This window comes from Helianthus annuus, chromosome 4 (genome assembly GCF_002127325.2).
Source record: "Helianthus annuus cultivar XRQ/B chromosome 4, HanXRQr2.0-SUNRISE, whole genome shotgun sequence".
Classification (NCBI taxonomy): Eukaryota; Viridiplantae; Streptophyta; class Magnoliopsida; order Asterales; family Asteraceae; genus Helianthus; species Helianthus annuus.
In genome coordinates, this window is record NC_035436.2 from 44446705 (window position 1) to 44463494 (window position 16790).

At 36.3% G+C, this 16790-nt stretch overlaps 1 pseudogene; it reads left to right on the forward strand.

Moving 5' to 3' along the window:
- Nucleotides 1–13558: 13558 nt before the first annotated feature.
- Nucleotides 13559–14593, forward strand: LOC110934647 (annotated as a pseudogene).
- Nucleotides 14594–16790: the final 2197 nt, after the last annotated feature.

Below are 16790 nucleotides of genomic sequence, written 5' to 3' on the forward strand. Positions count from 1 at the left end.
TTATCTACTTGAACATTGGATCTACTTTTCTTGTCACCAATTGGAGTGGGAAGCTTTTGATCCCATAAGCAAGAAATGGGTGAATCTACCCATGATGAATCCTGATATAGACTTCAAGCTCTCAGGTAAAGTAGGGCCGGTCCAATGTTTTTGAAGGCCTTAAGCAAAGTACAAAGCCGGGCCCATGTGAGAATTGGACCTAAAATAATATCAAACGGCAATAGCAAAACACAATATCAAGTCGTAAAATCGCAAACATCAAATCACAAATTTTATTTATTGTTAGTGATCAATCGCAAATCGCACCATCGGCAACAATCGATTATTACCCATGGTTTCTCCCCCAACTGCACCATCGGCAGAGGATGCATAATTGTGTTCAAGAAAAACGGACCTAGTAACTTGTGGATTCCAGAAAAAAGGATTTGGCCAATAATCCTTTGGGTGTAGATATTTTATTTGTTTGGGTTATTATGTGTTTGTTCATTTGGGCCAAATACAAATACGCATGTAACATATGAAAAAAAAATTGGAGGCCCCTATTTTTTGGGGCCCTAGGCCTTCGCCTAAAATGCTAAGCCTATCGGTCCGGCCCTGTGGTAAAGAGTACATGGAAGTTGGCATCGACCTACTACTATTAGGTCCGGGTATCTACAAGTACAGTTTACCAACAAATTCATGGTCACAAGGGCTGTCAATGAATGAACCCAGATGGATGCTTATGTCAGCCAGTTTTAAGAATATTGCAATCTTTGCAGGTGGCATGGATCAAAGTGGAAAGGTCATGCATGCGGTAGAGAGTTACCAAAGTGAGATAGGGACTTGGAAGACTCTTCCTAGTCTGATTAAGCCATGGAAATTGAGTTCTGGAGTGTTTATGGATGGTAAGTTTTATGTAATAGGAGGGATTGGCAGTCATGATACAAATGCATTGACGTGTGGAGAAGAGTATGATGTGGATGCCCAAAAGTGGACTTAAATTCCCAACATGTCTCCTGGTGATGGCGGGCTTACAATGGCTCCGCCTCTGCTTGCTCTGGCATGCAACGAATTATATGGTGCTGGTTGTGCATCAAAGGAACTGAAGATCATATACAGCAAGAAGAATAAAGAATGGGCGGTTATTGGAAGGTTGCCTGAAATAGCACACAATATGGAGAATTGGGGTATCACATTTAGAGGACGTGGGGATCATGTTGTCATCATATTTGTGGCCCTAGAGTTACCAGGGATAGATATATAGAGATAAATCCACATGTCCCTAATGTAGGGCCACTGCAGTGGCGACGGAAAAGTTGTAATAACTTTGTCTACAATTGTGCTATATTGAGCTGTTAAGCTAAGAAGAAAACTGGTAAAAATTGTTCTAAATGATTCAAAAATCTAAGTAATTTGTCTTAGTTTTATGAGTACTATGAATCCAGGTTCTTTATCTTACCTTGTTATTATTTTTCTGATTTCTTGCAATAAATGCTTGGTAATTTTTGGTTGTAAAGACTGATATTTACAAACGAGGCACAAGGATACGTGTTTATTTTGGTAAATTATGGTATTCTGAAGAAATATCGATCAATAATAACTGTTGTAGATTCAACACGGCATTACTTCATCGACGGATTACCTGATGTTTTACTCACTTTCTAGACTATATCATGCAATTGGCAAATACGCATTAGATCTTATAATTGAATTGTGGTATAAATTCTCTTGCTTAGCTCATCGTAATTGTTTGCAGATCACGATCAGGTTTTGTAGTGGTTTGACTGTCTATTCAAATTATTGGTTTATACTCGGATATGTTGGTTCACTGAAACAAATATAAATTTTGTACACACTCTAGTGGCAGAACTATAACTTATTTATGTGGGTCATCCAAAGGCTATTTTCTCTACCCGCTACATAACTTATTTAAGTGGGTCATCCAATGGATTCCTGTGGTTGTGGTCAAAGAACCCTCTTGGCCCCTGGTTCCGTCCATGCGCATTCATAGTGTCCACCAGCTTAGAAATGCTTTATTTATTTAATTATTTTTTTTTGTCATTTTTGGTATACCAATGTGTATATAATTATACTAAGGTTCAATTGGCTACAGTGATGAGTGATTTCCATGTGGATCCGCCACTTAAATCTAGAATCATATTGTTAAATCTTATTCTCTGGTTAATGATAAATGTATTTTACCTTTTACATCTATAGGGGAAAAGTAGGCGACATGGCATGGACCTTATTCTAGCGTAACACATGGGCCGGAGATCTTCAAGAAGTTAAGAGATTCCATGGATTATTCATCTCAATCGTTATAATGATTGTTTTATTTATGATCAAAGGGATTAAATTGTTTGGATGGAAATGGAACTGGTATAGGACTTTGGAAGGTGGTATAGAATCGGCCACAAATTAATGGGTTTGGTGCCTTGATTTTTAAGATGAGTTCACGCTCAGAGGCACACACCAGTTTATTGACCCGATTCTTCTAGTGGGGGATTATTCCATAGGTCTAGGTCTGTATAGATTTGTTCCTAGAGGAGTTATACATTATGTTTGGCGGATCCTAGTGGAGTGATTACCTACAAAAGTTAATTTGAGCAACAACATTTTGGATATTCCATCTTTTCATGGCTTCGTTTTTCTAATCATGTGGAGACTTTGGATCATATTTTTAACAGATTGTGCTAATGTAGTGAATACTTGGAGATTGATTTCTAGGTGGTTGGATATGCTCTCCCCTCTTCTGTTTGATAAGGGCATTTTTCAAATTTTGTGGACTCGTTGTATTGAAGGAAAATTTTATAGGTGACTTAGGTTGGTTTTTTGGAGAACGCAGAACAACAAAGATTGCATTTTTATTTTATTGTTAGTTTCTTTTTTTTTTTTTTTTTGGTGGTTCATGGATAGGAACCATAAGGTTGACACTAGTTGGTTTGAGTGGCTTAAAAATCCGATTTTATATGGATGTAGTTTCTTGTTTCTCGACCTTGGCTAGGATTTTCTGGTTGGGTCTTGTATCTATTTATGCCCCTTTGCTATTAAAGTTTTTTGAGAGAATCCTTTTCTTTTTTGCTATTATCTCCTACTTCAAGTTGAAAAAAATATTTTCACATATTATTAACCGAGATTTATATATATTTCATTAGTATTTTACTTAATATAGAAACAAACAAACATTTATAAAAAATAGTAAAGTTAAGTGAATTTAGAGTAATAAAAAAACTTTGAGTGACGGTGCTTGAACTTTTGAAAAAACTTGGTTACAATTAAGTAATTTGTTCCTTAAAAAAAGTCGATGTATAAAAGAACTTGAACTTTTGAAAAAACTTGGTTACTATTAAGTAGTTTATTCCTTCAAAAAAGAGTCGATGTATAAAATAAAAATAAAATAATGTACACATGATAAATAAGAGAACGCTAAATTTAAGGCAACTGTTACACTTTTATATATCTCTTTAAATCGTATATATTTTTTCTCTCTCTAAACATTATATGTCTTTTTCTTTTTAAAATTAAATACGCATTTTCTCTCTCTAAATTCTATATTTGTTTTTGTCAATTTTTATCTATTATTTCCATAATAAATAATTATATTAAACTATCATATTTTCATATCCAAATTCAATCCTTTCTTATTCTTAAAAAATCTACTGTAACCAGAAAGTCGACTAAAAGAATAAAAGAATAAAAGCTGCCTTTTCAATTTTAACTAGGAGCGTACCACGTATAAATATTAAAATTATATTAACCAAAGTTGAAAGATAAAGAAAGAAAATTATATTTAAGGATATAATGAAAATTAAAAAAACTTATTAATGTGAGAGGCTAGAAAAAGAAAAAATTAGAGTAAATAATAAAAAATAAGAAAGGAAAACAATATTAAAGTTAAGGGCTAAACATATCATTACCAAAGTTAGGGACAAAAGAGAGAAAAAAAAAGTGAGTTGATTATTAGTGTGTACCATGTGTGTATATATATTACATATTTAATATTCAAAATAAAAATAAATAACACATGATAAATAAGAGATTGCTAAATTTAAAACAAGAGTTACATTGTTCTGTTTTCTCTCTTTAAATTATTATATACTTTTTCTCTCTCAAAATATTAGATATCTTTTCTCTCTCTAAAATTAAATGTATTTTTTTCTCTCTCCAAATTGATTTCTCTCTCTAAGTCCTATATAATCTCAAATAAATTTATTAAACTATCATAGTTCTCAAATTTAAGTTCAATCCTTTCTTTATTCTCAAAATTCGTTGTCGGAGCTTGGCAGAGAAGTTCTATAAGGCGGGTTCGCTATTCAATCTATTTTAAACCATCCAATTCCGTATGTTACATCTTTCAAATTCCAATAAAAAGGATTTAGTATTGAAAACTATGTGTATTAGTATTGTTTGTTGCTTTACAATGTTATTAGTAAATGTCGACTCATTGTTTTAGTCCATTTCATAAAATAACTAGTATTGATAAACAATCAAATTCTATATCATTTCCATTGAATGAAGTACTTTTTGTAGTGTGAATAAACTAGCTAATTTACCTTATTAGGTTTTAAATTTGTCTTTTCCAGCAATGTTTAGAAGAACATTTTTCGGAATTTTAGCTTCTGTTATAGATCAACAATCAAGCATATCAATAGTTCTAGTAAATTATAAAAAAATGTGCTTCTATTATGTCCTTACCTTTACCTATAAAGGTGTTATTATGCTTTATACCTATAAAGGTGTTATTATGCTTTATTTATTCAACTAGTTCCTAATTGCTGATTTAGAAAAAAATAAAACTCTTGGTTCAAAGATTATATAACTTATTTATACATATCACATTTAGTTATATAATTAAAATATGAGAAAAACTTATATCGTTTTTTTGTGTTTTTTTTTTTACAATAATTAAAATAAAACTCTTGTTATTATGCTTTCTTTTTACAAAATGTGAGGTATTGAACAGAAAAAAAAGTAACAACTAACAAATTTTGAAGAAAAACTTATATCGTTTTTTTGTGTTTTTTTTTTTTTTTTTTGGTTTGGGGAAAACATATACATTAATGCATATGCGAAATATAATATTCAAAAAGCACATATAGAAGTTAAATTGAAATACACCTGACAAAGTATAGGAGTGACAACTTTACACAAACAATGGTCAACACTTTCCTCATTCTCTCTATATCCTATATCATTAATAAAGAAAAAAGAAATAGTTATATTAAAATGTTTTGAGAAAAAAGTTTCTTATATTCAAATTCAACCCATATATTATTCGATAATCTAGCATCAATAAAATTTGTATTTTATTGTGGAAAATTTCATAATGAAAATGGCGGATTTTGAGTTAGTTCTATTTAGTGAGGCATTCTTATTTACTCTATTTTGTCCTCACTTTATGTAACTTAGCGCGTTTCATTTCCAATTAGATAGATATAAATTGCCTTGCAACACATTGTTTTGTGCCATGGTCGGTAAATTATCTAGATACCATACACTAAATAACAATTTGTATCATAGAAAAAGGAATTTCTTACTTTATAATCTAATTTTGTACGGATTTGTTACCATTAACTTTTGCAAGTATATGAGTGCTTTCTTTCTGATTTACTTACAGAACTACACCAACATGCAAGTTGGTTGTACAACTAGAATCAATCTAAACTGTTAATTCTAAGGTTTTAAAACCAATAAGAACCATTGTTCCTAAGAACATATTGTGTCATGAAAAACTATTCTATTTAGTTATCAGGAAAACAAAGTATAAGTTTTTGTGATTGTATCTTATTTACTCTATTTTGTCCTCACTTAATTTTGGTAACTTAGCCCGTTCTAGTTCTAATTAGTTAGATTTAAATTTCCTTGCAAAGCATTCTTGTAGCATGCTCATTAAATTAATTACAAGCAATACACTAAATCACAATTTGTATGGTAGAAAAAGGAATTTTATAATTTACAATATCATTTTGTATGATTTAGATTTTTATCACCATGTACATATGTGTCTTCTAATTTGCTTACTCAAGAACCATCATGGACAACATGATTGCTAATAAATGTGAAATCACATTTATCAATATACACTTAAACATGTAGAGAAAAGTAAGAACACTAATCATTAGCACAATAATAAAAACATTTCACCTCAAGCGTCAAAGTATATCTACAAGCACACATCCCATTAGAGATTATTACAATACTTAGGGGGCTCTCCACCAACATGCAATTTGGTTGTACAACTAAAATCAATCTAAATTGTTAATTCTACGGTTTTAGAAGCAATAAGAACGAACATAATGAGTCATGAAAAACTATTCTCTTTAGTTACAAGGAAAACATAGTACAAGTTCTTGTGATCGTATCTGTCTTCAAAATATTGTCTTGTACTGGAACAGGGTGTGCGCACTACTTGGAACTGACATAAATCTTTACTAGTGAACATTTGTTCTTTAGTGACAATTGTACCTAGGTAGTGAACTCTTTATCCGCATTAAAACTTAAACATCAACACCGAACATGAATTTCATTATTGAATAACTCACCAGCATTGAAACTTCTTCGTCGATACCATCCTTTATTTTTATTCAATAATCTAGCATCAGTTAAGATTGTATTTTGATGTTAAAAATTCATTCTTTAATGGAAATGGCGGATTTTGATTAAAGTTATATACTTTGAGGCGTTCTTATTTCTGTAATTTTTGCAAGTACATTGGTCTTTTTTCTGTTATATAAACTATTATTTTTTAGAGTTCAACAAACAAGCATGCTAATAGTTACCTTAAATTTTAAAACATAATAGATGTGGATTATTATTATGTAACTATACAAGTTCGTTGGTTGTTTCCTTAAAATGGTGTCGGTTATCATAATATGCATTCTCAAGGTGCTTAATATGACTGTAATCTTGTAGGTGATCAAGGAAACGGAACAAGGTTTGGATATGATGTAAATGCAGTATCCGGTGACTGAAGATATCAGTGTCAGACAGAACTGATAGCAATAGTTAAGGGGGAGTCTGTAAGTGCAGTTCCTGCAGGGTAACTGTCGCTTATCAGTTCTGGTCAACCAAAGCAGAAGTCCAAGTTAAAGTCAACGATAATGAAGAATTCAAGACCACATGAAGACCATGCACTGATCAAGGGGGAGTTTGTTAGTGCACTTTGGGTGATAAGTGCATGCTTTCCAATTGTTAGGGTCTTTAGTGTACATGTCTTGAAACTTAGTCCAAGGTTTAACCTTGGACAATTTGTCCAAGTTTATGTCTAGGACTTTTGTCAGGGGTTTGTGTTTAGGCAAAAGTCAGGGTTTTTGTGTAGATTATTTTGTCTGGGTTTTAGTCCCTAGTCTATATATATATGTGTTGTATAGGATTAGGGCAAGTATCGATCGATCAAGAAGTTTTGTGTACCTCTCCTAACTTCTTGTTCCTCCTGGTGTGCACATCCTAGAGAGAGACTATGTGTTAGTGAGAGAAAGCTAGGGTTTAGATCTTTGTGATCTATACCAGATTGTAGATGATGTATACTCTTTTGGTATGTAATATGTGATGACTGATTCGTTAATAAAGAGATTCATCTTCTACATCTTTCTATCTTGTTCATATTTTGTTCTTCATGTCTTGAATCAAGTGCAATGTTTGATGTTCGTCATCGATCCGGTGCTTTAACTGTTCTGAGTTTTTATCAGTCCGACCTTTAATCCTGTAAACTGTTCTGAGTTTTTATCAGTTCCGAGTTTTGTAAACTATTCCGACCTTTAATCCTGTTATTATTTACTTTTCGGTTCAGTGTTCTGAGTCTTTATCAGTCCGAGGTTGACCTTTGTGGTTAACTGTTGTGAGTGTTCAGCAGTCCAATTGTTCCATGTTTTTACAGTTATTGATGTTCCGATTTTTTTAAAAACATAGAGATGTTGTTCTTTATTTAAGTATGTTGTCCGAGTTTTCTCCATCAAAGTGCTCCGAGTTTTAGATTAACAAAATTGTTCCGAGGTTTTGGCCTTTGTGTTTATCTGTCCGAGTTTCAACGGTCCAAACTTTATAGCTGTTCTAAGTTTCAAACTTTTATCTGTCCGACCTTTACATGTGGTTTCATTCATCTGTTTCCGGGTTTGGCTGTTCATGTTTTATTTTACATTCGTTTGACTGTATGTTCAAACTTTTGTAGTTCAGAATTGCTTTAGTCTATGTGATAAAGATCTATTCTGCGATTAATATCTAATGCATGTGTCTGGTTTTTGGTTTGTTTTTCCAACAGAGATGGCAGAACCACCTCGCCCTGTCCGCGAGTTTGATCGTAATCACAATCAGATTGCATTACTAAACGAAAACGTTCGTGGTGGAGCCGAATATTCTGATATCATACGTTTTCTTCAAAATTCAAGAATTGGTTTCGCGATTTCAGAAAATATTCACCAAGTGCAAGCGTATATTGAGGATTTTTGGTGTCGTCTCAGATTGTTGTTGATGATTCTATCGAAGCTACTATTCATGGAAGTCCTATTCTTATCACGGAGGAAGTTATTCGTGCGGCTTTGCGTTTTGGTGACTTAGATCATGGAAACACGTGCTATGTGCGGCAAATCCGTGAATGTGGGATTGATTATTGGGCAGTGGAGATACTTCTTTCATGTGTTAATGCAGTGTCTGTCTGCACGAAAATCGGGAACGATACGATGGTTCATGATCTTCTTTCTGCAATGATTGGATTAACTTACAATCAGCGGTACAATTTCTCACTGATGATTCTCCAAGCTTACAAACATCAGATTGGTCTGAAGGCAAATGATAAGCGATTGATGATTTTGTATCCTCGCTTTCTTTCCCTTATTATTAGACACTTGTTACCGAATCTTTCGTTCGACGCATCTCTACCTGCCTACGCTCAAGCACCCATGCCTATTAGTATTTTCACTGATTGTGCCAGGGTTAACGAGTCCAAAAGACTGATGCTCGTCCTGTTACGACTCCCTTGCGTGGTGCTATTCTTAAAGGAAACTACAATCCAAAAAATGATCCGAATTGGTTAAACATTAGAAGTGGTGTTGATCAAATCTTTGTTGGAGGTATGCAAGCAGTTGTTGATGATGTTCACGAGCCCGTGGTTGTTCAACCTCAGGTTGATCTTCAACAACCACCGGTTACTCCTCCAGAAACCGAACCCATTGAAGAACCAGTGATTACTTGCTGAACCAGTTGTTGTTGCTTCTATTCAAGAAAATGTGTCTGTTCAAGCTCCAGTTTCTACGTCTTCGGCAACAGGAGTTGCTGTAGAAACTGATGAGGTGATTTTAGAGCTTGATGCAGCTCTAGATGCGGGTCCGTCCTCCCGTACAGTTGACAAAGGGAAGCGTCCTATGGAAGAAGTTTTTGTGGATGACATGCTCACTGAAAAGGAATACCTCTTGTTAGTTATGAAAGATCTTCAGAATCGTATTACACCCTCTGAAAGAGAAAAGCTTGAGTTATTTCGAGCGAAGGTTGCTTCTTTCGGTCCCTCTTCTGACTGGAGTATACGCTTAGCTAGTTGGAATGACAGAGCGAACGATTTGGATTCAATCGTTTTTAGCTCGTCCTCTTCTGATGATGATGATGAGGACCATCATCGTCCTCATACTATACTGATACTATCTGTGTGCCAGTTCCTCTCAAGACGTATAAGAGACGACGTGTTACAGTTTCGGATCTTCAGTCTTCGAGTCCGATAGTTGCTTCGGTCACGGTTACATCAAGCTCTGCTCCATCAGACTCCAGAGGTCTTCTAAATTTGGGGTTATCTGTAGCTATCCCGTCTCTGTCTTCTTCACTTCCATTCACTTCCTTTGGGGAAACTACCAGTATGGTTACTTCTATTCAACCAGTAACGCCGATGATGTCTTCTCCAATTCCTGCAGTGCCACTATTTGGTTCGTTATCTTCTCAAATGGGTACGGGTAATGTGTTTGCCTTATCAGGAAGTTCTTCTTTGCCACCGCGACCTAGTGCTTTCACCGATTTGCAAGCGCCAGAGACACGGCAAGCACGTCTGAAGGTTGCTTTCAGTCCGAGTCCGCCAGTGAGATCGAAGAAAGGATCTCTGCGTCCTCCAGCTCTACCATCTTCATGTCCTAGGCAATCCGGTGCACAATCGTCTTGTTCAAGACCTCCTGCTCCTAGATCTTCTACAGTTTCTGCTTGGAGACCATCAAGTTCTGGTCAAGGGCAGCATTTTCAAGAGTTTGCTCGTGGCAAATTTCAGGATGCAGTTTGAGATCAGCAGATGGCACAACTCTTTCGTCTAACCAAAGACCAGAGTGTTCAGTTGGGTAAGTTCATAACACAAGATGCCTCGACTTCTTCCCTACAACAGACTTTGGTTAGTACCACGGATCAGCTTCTCGGGATTGTGACATATCTCGTGTCACTCCTTGTTGCTAAGGGGGAGATTTCGGATTTTCAGGTTCAGGCTAAATGTAAGATGGATGAACTAAAGAAAATCAGAGACGATCTTGACAAGGACAAGGATCCCAATGCAGCGAAGCAGGGGGAGCAGTCAAGGAGCGCACGTGCTCCTGAAGCTGCAACCTCGGCTCATGTTGAGGGGGAGTCTTCGGGTGCAGCTGCAGGGGGAGATAAAGGTCCTGTAGATGCTGATACAGGTGCCCTATCTGATTCTGAATTGGATCCTGCTGCTGATTTAGTTTTAGGAGCTGGTGAAGTGGTTAAGGAAATGGTTGAAGATTGGCGAACTGATGACGAACTAGCTGGTAAGTTCATTTTCATTGAGACTGCGAAAGGGAAAAGGATTGAGTACGAGTCCTTACCGGTTAACAGTGGTATCAGAGTATGGTTACCGATTCGGAATGGTCTAAACGCCTTCCGAATCACCATTACTCTTGATTTGATGTTTGTTTCCACCAAACATCTTGAAGACGTGAACATTTTGGTCCAGATACGAAGAAATTCGAGAGCTATGTTGGAGAGAACTGCTGGGTTTTTGGTAGATCTAGGGTTTTGATCTGAAAAAGGCTCTGTCTGGATTTTTGTAAGTCTTTTGCTCGTCCGAGTTTCCATTCTGTTTTTGTGTTTCCGGGGTTTTGGTGAACCAGTGTGAAGTCACACTGGGGAGATAGTCCGGAGACTAGTTACTGAAGCTTGTCCGAGCTTTACAATTTGGAGTTATGAATAGTTCCGAGGTTGGTAGGTCCGAGTTTTAGAACCTCCAAAAGGTCAGAGTTTTGGAACTCTAAAAGGTAAGAGTTTTAGAACCTCCAAAAGGTCAGAGTTTTGGAAACTCCAAAAGGTCCGAGTTTTAACAACTACACATTCCGAGTTTTACACTTAATGTTTGTTTCGAGTTTGTGAGATAAATCAGTTCCGAGGTTTAATCTCTCTTGACATACTCCGAGTTTTGAGTTTTTACTTAGTATCCGAGTTTTAGTGTGTTCAAATGTGGTTTCATTTAACTGTTTCTGAGTTTTAAATTTCTGTTCATTCATCAGTTTCTAAGTTCCAAGTTTTAAGCAGTGTTGGCTCTGAGTTTTAAAACAGTCTTCCGAGTGTTGACTCAGTTCCAATCAGATATGGTTTTGTTCTGAGTTTTGAGCTCCGAAGTTTAACAATTCCGATATGTTTCAATTCCGATATCAAGTTTTTCGGAGTTTTTAAGGAATGTTCAACAGCTCCGAGTTTTACAGATTTTGGATTTGTTCCGAGGTTTCAACTTTCAGGTTTGTTCTGAGTTTTAAAAATTCCGAGTTTTTTTTTAATAGTTCATTCCGAGTTTTAAACAGTTCCGATCTCTTTCGGTCTTTCGAGTTTTAACAGTTCTGAGTTTTAAAATTCCGAGTTAGTAACGAGTTTAGCAGGTTCGGGTTTTGCGAGTTTTCATAAAGTGTTTCGAGTTTTGAACAGGTCCGAGTTGAAACAGACTCTCCGAGTTTATCACTTCATTTAGTCTGAGTTTCCATTTCAAGCTCCGGGTTTCTATGTGTCTCCGGAGGTTTGAAACAAGTAGTTCGATTGTTCCGAGATTAGTCTTTCGGATAGCAGCCCCCGGGTTTCTTCAGAGCTTCCTTTATTTCTTTGCTTGTTCCGAATTTCTTTGTACTCTAAGTATTGTTCCGATGATCTGATTCGAGGTTCCAAGAGCTTTCGGGTTTTACGAGTTCCGAATTTTCTAAAATTCCGGGTTACCTGGGGTACCGGATTTTTAGCTAAATTTAGAAGTTTGTGTTGTTCGGAAGTTTCGAGTTGTGCATGTTCCGAGTTTTTCTAGTTATTCCGGGTTACCTCGGGTACCGGATAACTAACTAAGAGTCGGAATTATGTGTAGTTTGGAAACTTGAAGTCGGTTTCAGATTACCGAAAATTTTTATGGTACTTATGTTGTCCGGATCAAGTGAGGAGGTGAAGAGAATAAGACTTGCTTGGATTTTGTATTGTTTACAAAGATAAAGGGGGAGTAAAAATTTTGGAGTTCCTATTTTCTTTGTAAATCAAAAGCCCGTGGTGCTACATCGAAACAAGTTCATGTTTACTATATTTGAGATTAACTTAGTGTTAATCTTACCGGTGGCGAAGTGTTTAAAACATGAAGCAAGTTAGAGCTAGTGTATGATTGAGTTTTTGTCAAGTTTGTTCGAGGTTTAATCAAGTGTTGACGTGATGAAGCAAATTGTTCGTTTGGCAACTAGTTGAAGGTCAAGCCTTTATCGTATGCCGGTTAGAGTAGAGAAGATTAGTCTTCTTGGTCCCTCTTCCAAGTTGGTGACTGATCAAATTCTCGAAATAGGGGTTCTTACATTGAGGGGGAGATTGGAGACGAAAGTCATCGGGTAATTGGTGGATTCGTGAAGATATGAGATTGGATCTTGAAGATTCGAGATGAAATGATTTCAGACACTCGGTTGAAGACTTTTGATCATGATGGTGGATGTACTTTTACAAAGTTCAGTTTGCTATTAACTTATCGAACCAAACTTCATGTCTTTGCGGAATTTGAAGTGTTCGATGTTGGGCATTGGAAATCCGACGTTTCTTTCTGCTACCGGTTAGGTTTGAAAAGTAAGTCAACCATAATGAAGAATTCAAGACCACATGAAGACCATGCACTGATCAAGGGGGAGTTTATTGTACATGTCTTGAAACTTAGTACAAGGTTTAACCTTGGACAATTTGTCCAAGTTTATGTCTAGGACTTTTCTCAGGGGTTTGTGTTTAGGCAAAAGTCAGGGAGTTTGTGTAAATTATTTTGTCCGGGTTTTAGTACCTAGTCTATATATATGTGTTGTATAGGATTAGGGCAAGTATCGATCGATCAAAGAAGCTTTGTGCACCTCTCCTAACTTCTTGTTCCTCCTGGTGTGCACATCCTAGAGAGAGAGACTATGTGTTAGTGAGAGAAAGCTAGGGTTTAGATCTTTATGATCTAAACCAGATTGTAGATGATGTATACTCTTTTGGTATGTAATCTGTGATGACTGATTCGTTAATAAAGAGATTCATCTTCTACATCTTTCTATCTTGTTCATATTTTGTTCTTCATGTCTTGAATCAAGTGCAATGTTTGATGTTCGTCATCGATCCGGTGCTTTAACATATGAGTTCGTTGATCCATGTCATCGGTCGTGACCTCACAATGAAAAGTCTCATGTCCCTGCCAAGATACAACTATGCTTGCATCGCGTCACTAAACCGGAGTTTTCGTGAGCTCATTAGAAGTGGTGAACTTTATAGGCTAAGAAGCACTCATCAAGTAATTAAACATTGGGTCTATTTTTCTTGTGACCCATTGAAGTGGGAAGCTTTTGATCCTGTCAATGAGAAATGGATGAATCTACCCATGATGGATACTGACTTAGGCTTCCAGTTCTCGGATAAAGAGTCCATGGCAGTTGGCACATACCTACTGGTTATAGGAAATGATATGCTAGGTCCGGGTATCTACAAGTACAGTTTATTAACAAATTCATGGTAACAAGGGCTGCCAATGAGTGAACCCAGATGGTTGCTTGGGTCAGCCAGTTTTAAGAATATTGCAATCTTTGCAGGTGGTGTGGATCGAAATGGAAAGATCATGGATGCGGTAGAAAGTTACGACAGTGAGACACGGACTTGGAAGACACTTCCTAGTATGATTAAGCCGCGGAAATTGAGTTCTGGGGTCTTTATGGATGGTAAGTTTTATGTAATAGGAGGGATTAGCAGTAATTATTCAAATCCATTGACATGTGGAGAAGAGTATGATCTGGATACCCAAAAGTGGACTGAAATTCCCAACATGTCACCTGGTGGTGGCGGACCTCGAATGGCTCCGCCGCTGCTTGCAGTGGCAAGCAATGAGTTATATGCTGCTGATTGTGCAGCAATGGAACTGAAGATGTAATACAAAAAGAACAAAGAATGGGTTGCTATTGGAAGGTTGCCTGAAATAGCACACAGTAGGGATGGTTGGGGTATTGCATTTAGAGGATGTGGGAATCGTGTCGTCATCATTTGTGGTCCTAGAGATACCCAGAATAGATATATAGAGATATATTCATGGGTCCCTAGCGAAGGGCCACCGCAGTGGATGAGGATTGGCTGGAAAAGTAGTAATAACTTTGTCTACAATTGTGCTATAATGGGCTGTTAAGCTGAGAAGAAATCTGGTCAAAAAATCTTCTTAATCTTTCAAAAAGCTAAGTGAACTGATGTGGCTATTTTGTCGAATGATTGTGAGAAAATCTAGGGTTGTTTTTTGTTTGTTTGTTATCTTGTCAGAAACTTGTGGGAATTATCGTTTGTGGGAAACTTGTGGGAGTTCTCCTAGTTATGAGTACTTTTAATCAATCTTTTTAATCTTGCCTTGTTAATTGTTGGTTGCAATATATGCTTGCTAATTTTTGGTTGTGAAAACTGATATTTACATAAACAACCAATGAAGTCAAGATTATTATTTTGATAGTTCTTCTCTTTGCAAGCCAGGCGTAAGGATATGTGTCTATTTAGGTAACTTATGATGATCTGAAGAAATATTCATCAACAATAACTGTTGCAATATAAACACCTCATTACTTACTTAAACAATGGATTAGTGTAAGTGCAGTTCCTGCCTGGTAACTGTGCTTTATCAGTTCTGGTCTACGGTCCACAAAGTCGAAGCCAAGTCAAGAATTCGGAAGCTTTATCAGTTCTGAGTTTATGATGTTAAACTCGGAATATGTTGATTATTATTGTTGTCTGAATTATCTGTTTTGTATCCCGGATAATATGTTTTGTCCGGGTTTAGTCCCTAGTCTATAAATATGGGTTGTATAGGGTAGATTAGGGCAACCCTTTAGAGCTTGGTGCTTCTCTCACAAATCCCAGCCATTCTCCATCAGTGTGTGAATTCTAGAGAGAGGGAGACTATGTGTTAGTGAGAGAAACTAGGTTTAGATCTTAGTGATCTAAACCTGGTTGTAGATGATGTATACTCTTTTGGTATGTAATTTGTGATGACTGGTTCGTAAATTAAGAGATTCATCTTCTACATCTTTCTATCTTTGGTGTTTATGATTGTTCTTCATGTCTTGAATCAAGTGCAATGTTAATGTTCATCATCGTCCATACGGTGCTTTAACAGTGGTATCAGAGCATGGTTACCGATTCGGAATGGTCTAGCCGCCTTCCGAATCACCATTGCTCTTGATTTGATGTTTGTTTCTGGCAAACATCTTGAAGACGTGAAGATTCTTCATAAAACTTGAAGAAAATGAAGTTGTTCATCGGCTGTGATGGTTTTTCTTGTTGTAGTTCTAGGGTTTTGATCAAAAAAGGCAATGTCCGAATTTATGTAAGTGTTTTACCTGTCCGAGTTAGTCTATCAACATCAAGTCAGGGTTTTCCTTCGGTGTTTACCTTTCCTTCAGGGTTTTTCCATTCAGTGTTTTTGCTTCAAGATTATTGATGAGATATCCTCAAGCAAATTCTTCTTTGAGAGGTCAGGACTTTGTGGTCATGGTTTTGGAGGTCAGGGTTTTCTTTTTAAGAGGTCAGAGTTTACATTGAGGGTTTACTTGCTAGTAGTCAGAGTTTTTAAGAGAGTCTGAATTATTTTTTTCTTTATTAGGTTCCGAGTTTATTATCTTACTTCTAATCAGAGTTTCACTTTTCCACTTGTTCCGAATTTAGTAAAGTTCTCAGAGTTTACAAGTATTCAGAGTTTATTAGGGTGTATTCAGAGTTTTTCTTTAGAGTTTCTTGTTTGGAGTCCGAATTTTTCGTAAGATTTAGGTGTCCAAGTTTAGGTGCCCAAGTTTAGTATGTGATCTTTTGTCCAAGTTTATGTCATGGAGAATTGTCCAAGTTTAAGTCATGGACAATTATCCAAGTTTAAGCCACAGACTTTTGTCCAAGGTTATGTTAGGGACAAGAGTCAGAGTTTATGTATTTTGATGCTAAATTCGGAATTATAAGGCCAAGTTCGGACTTAAAACAAATCGAATTTATGGGTTTTTCGGATTTCTTTGCTTGTTCCAAATTTCTTTATACTCTATGTATTGTTCCGATGATCTGATTCGAGGTTTCATGAGCTTTCGGGTTTTACGAGTTCCAAATTTTCTAGAATTCAGGGTTAAGGGTTACCTGGGGTACCGGATTTTTAGCTAAATTTAGAAGTTTGTGTTGTTCGGAAGTTTCGAGTTGTGCATGTTCCGAGTTTTTCTAGTTATTCCGGGTTACCTACCTGGGGTACCGGATAACTAACTAAGAGTCAGAATTATGTGTAGTTTGGAAACTTGAAGTCGGTTTTGGATTATCGAGAAGTTTTATGGTACTTATGTTGTCCGGATCAAGTGAGGATGTGAAGA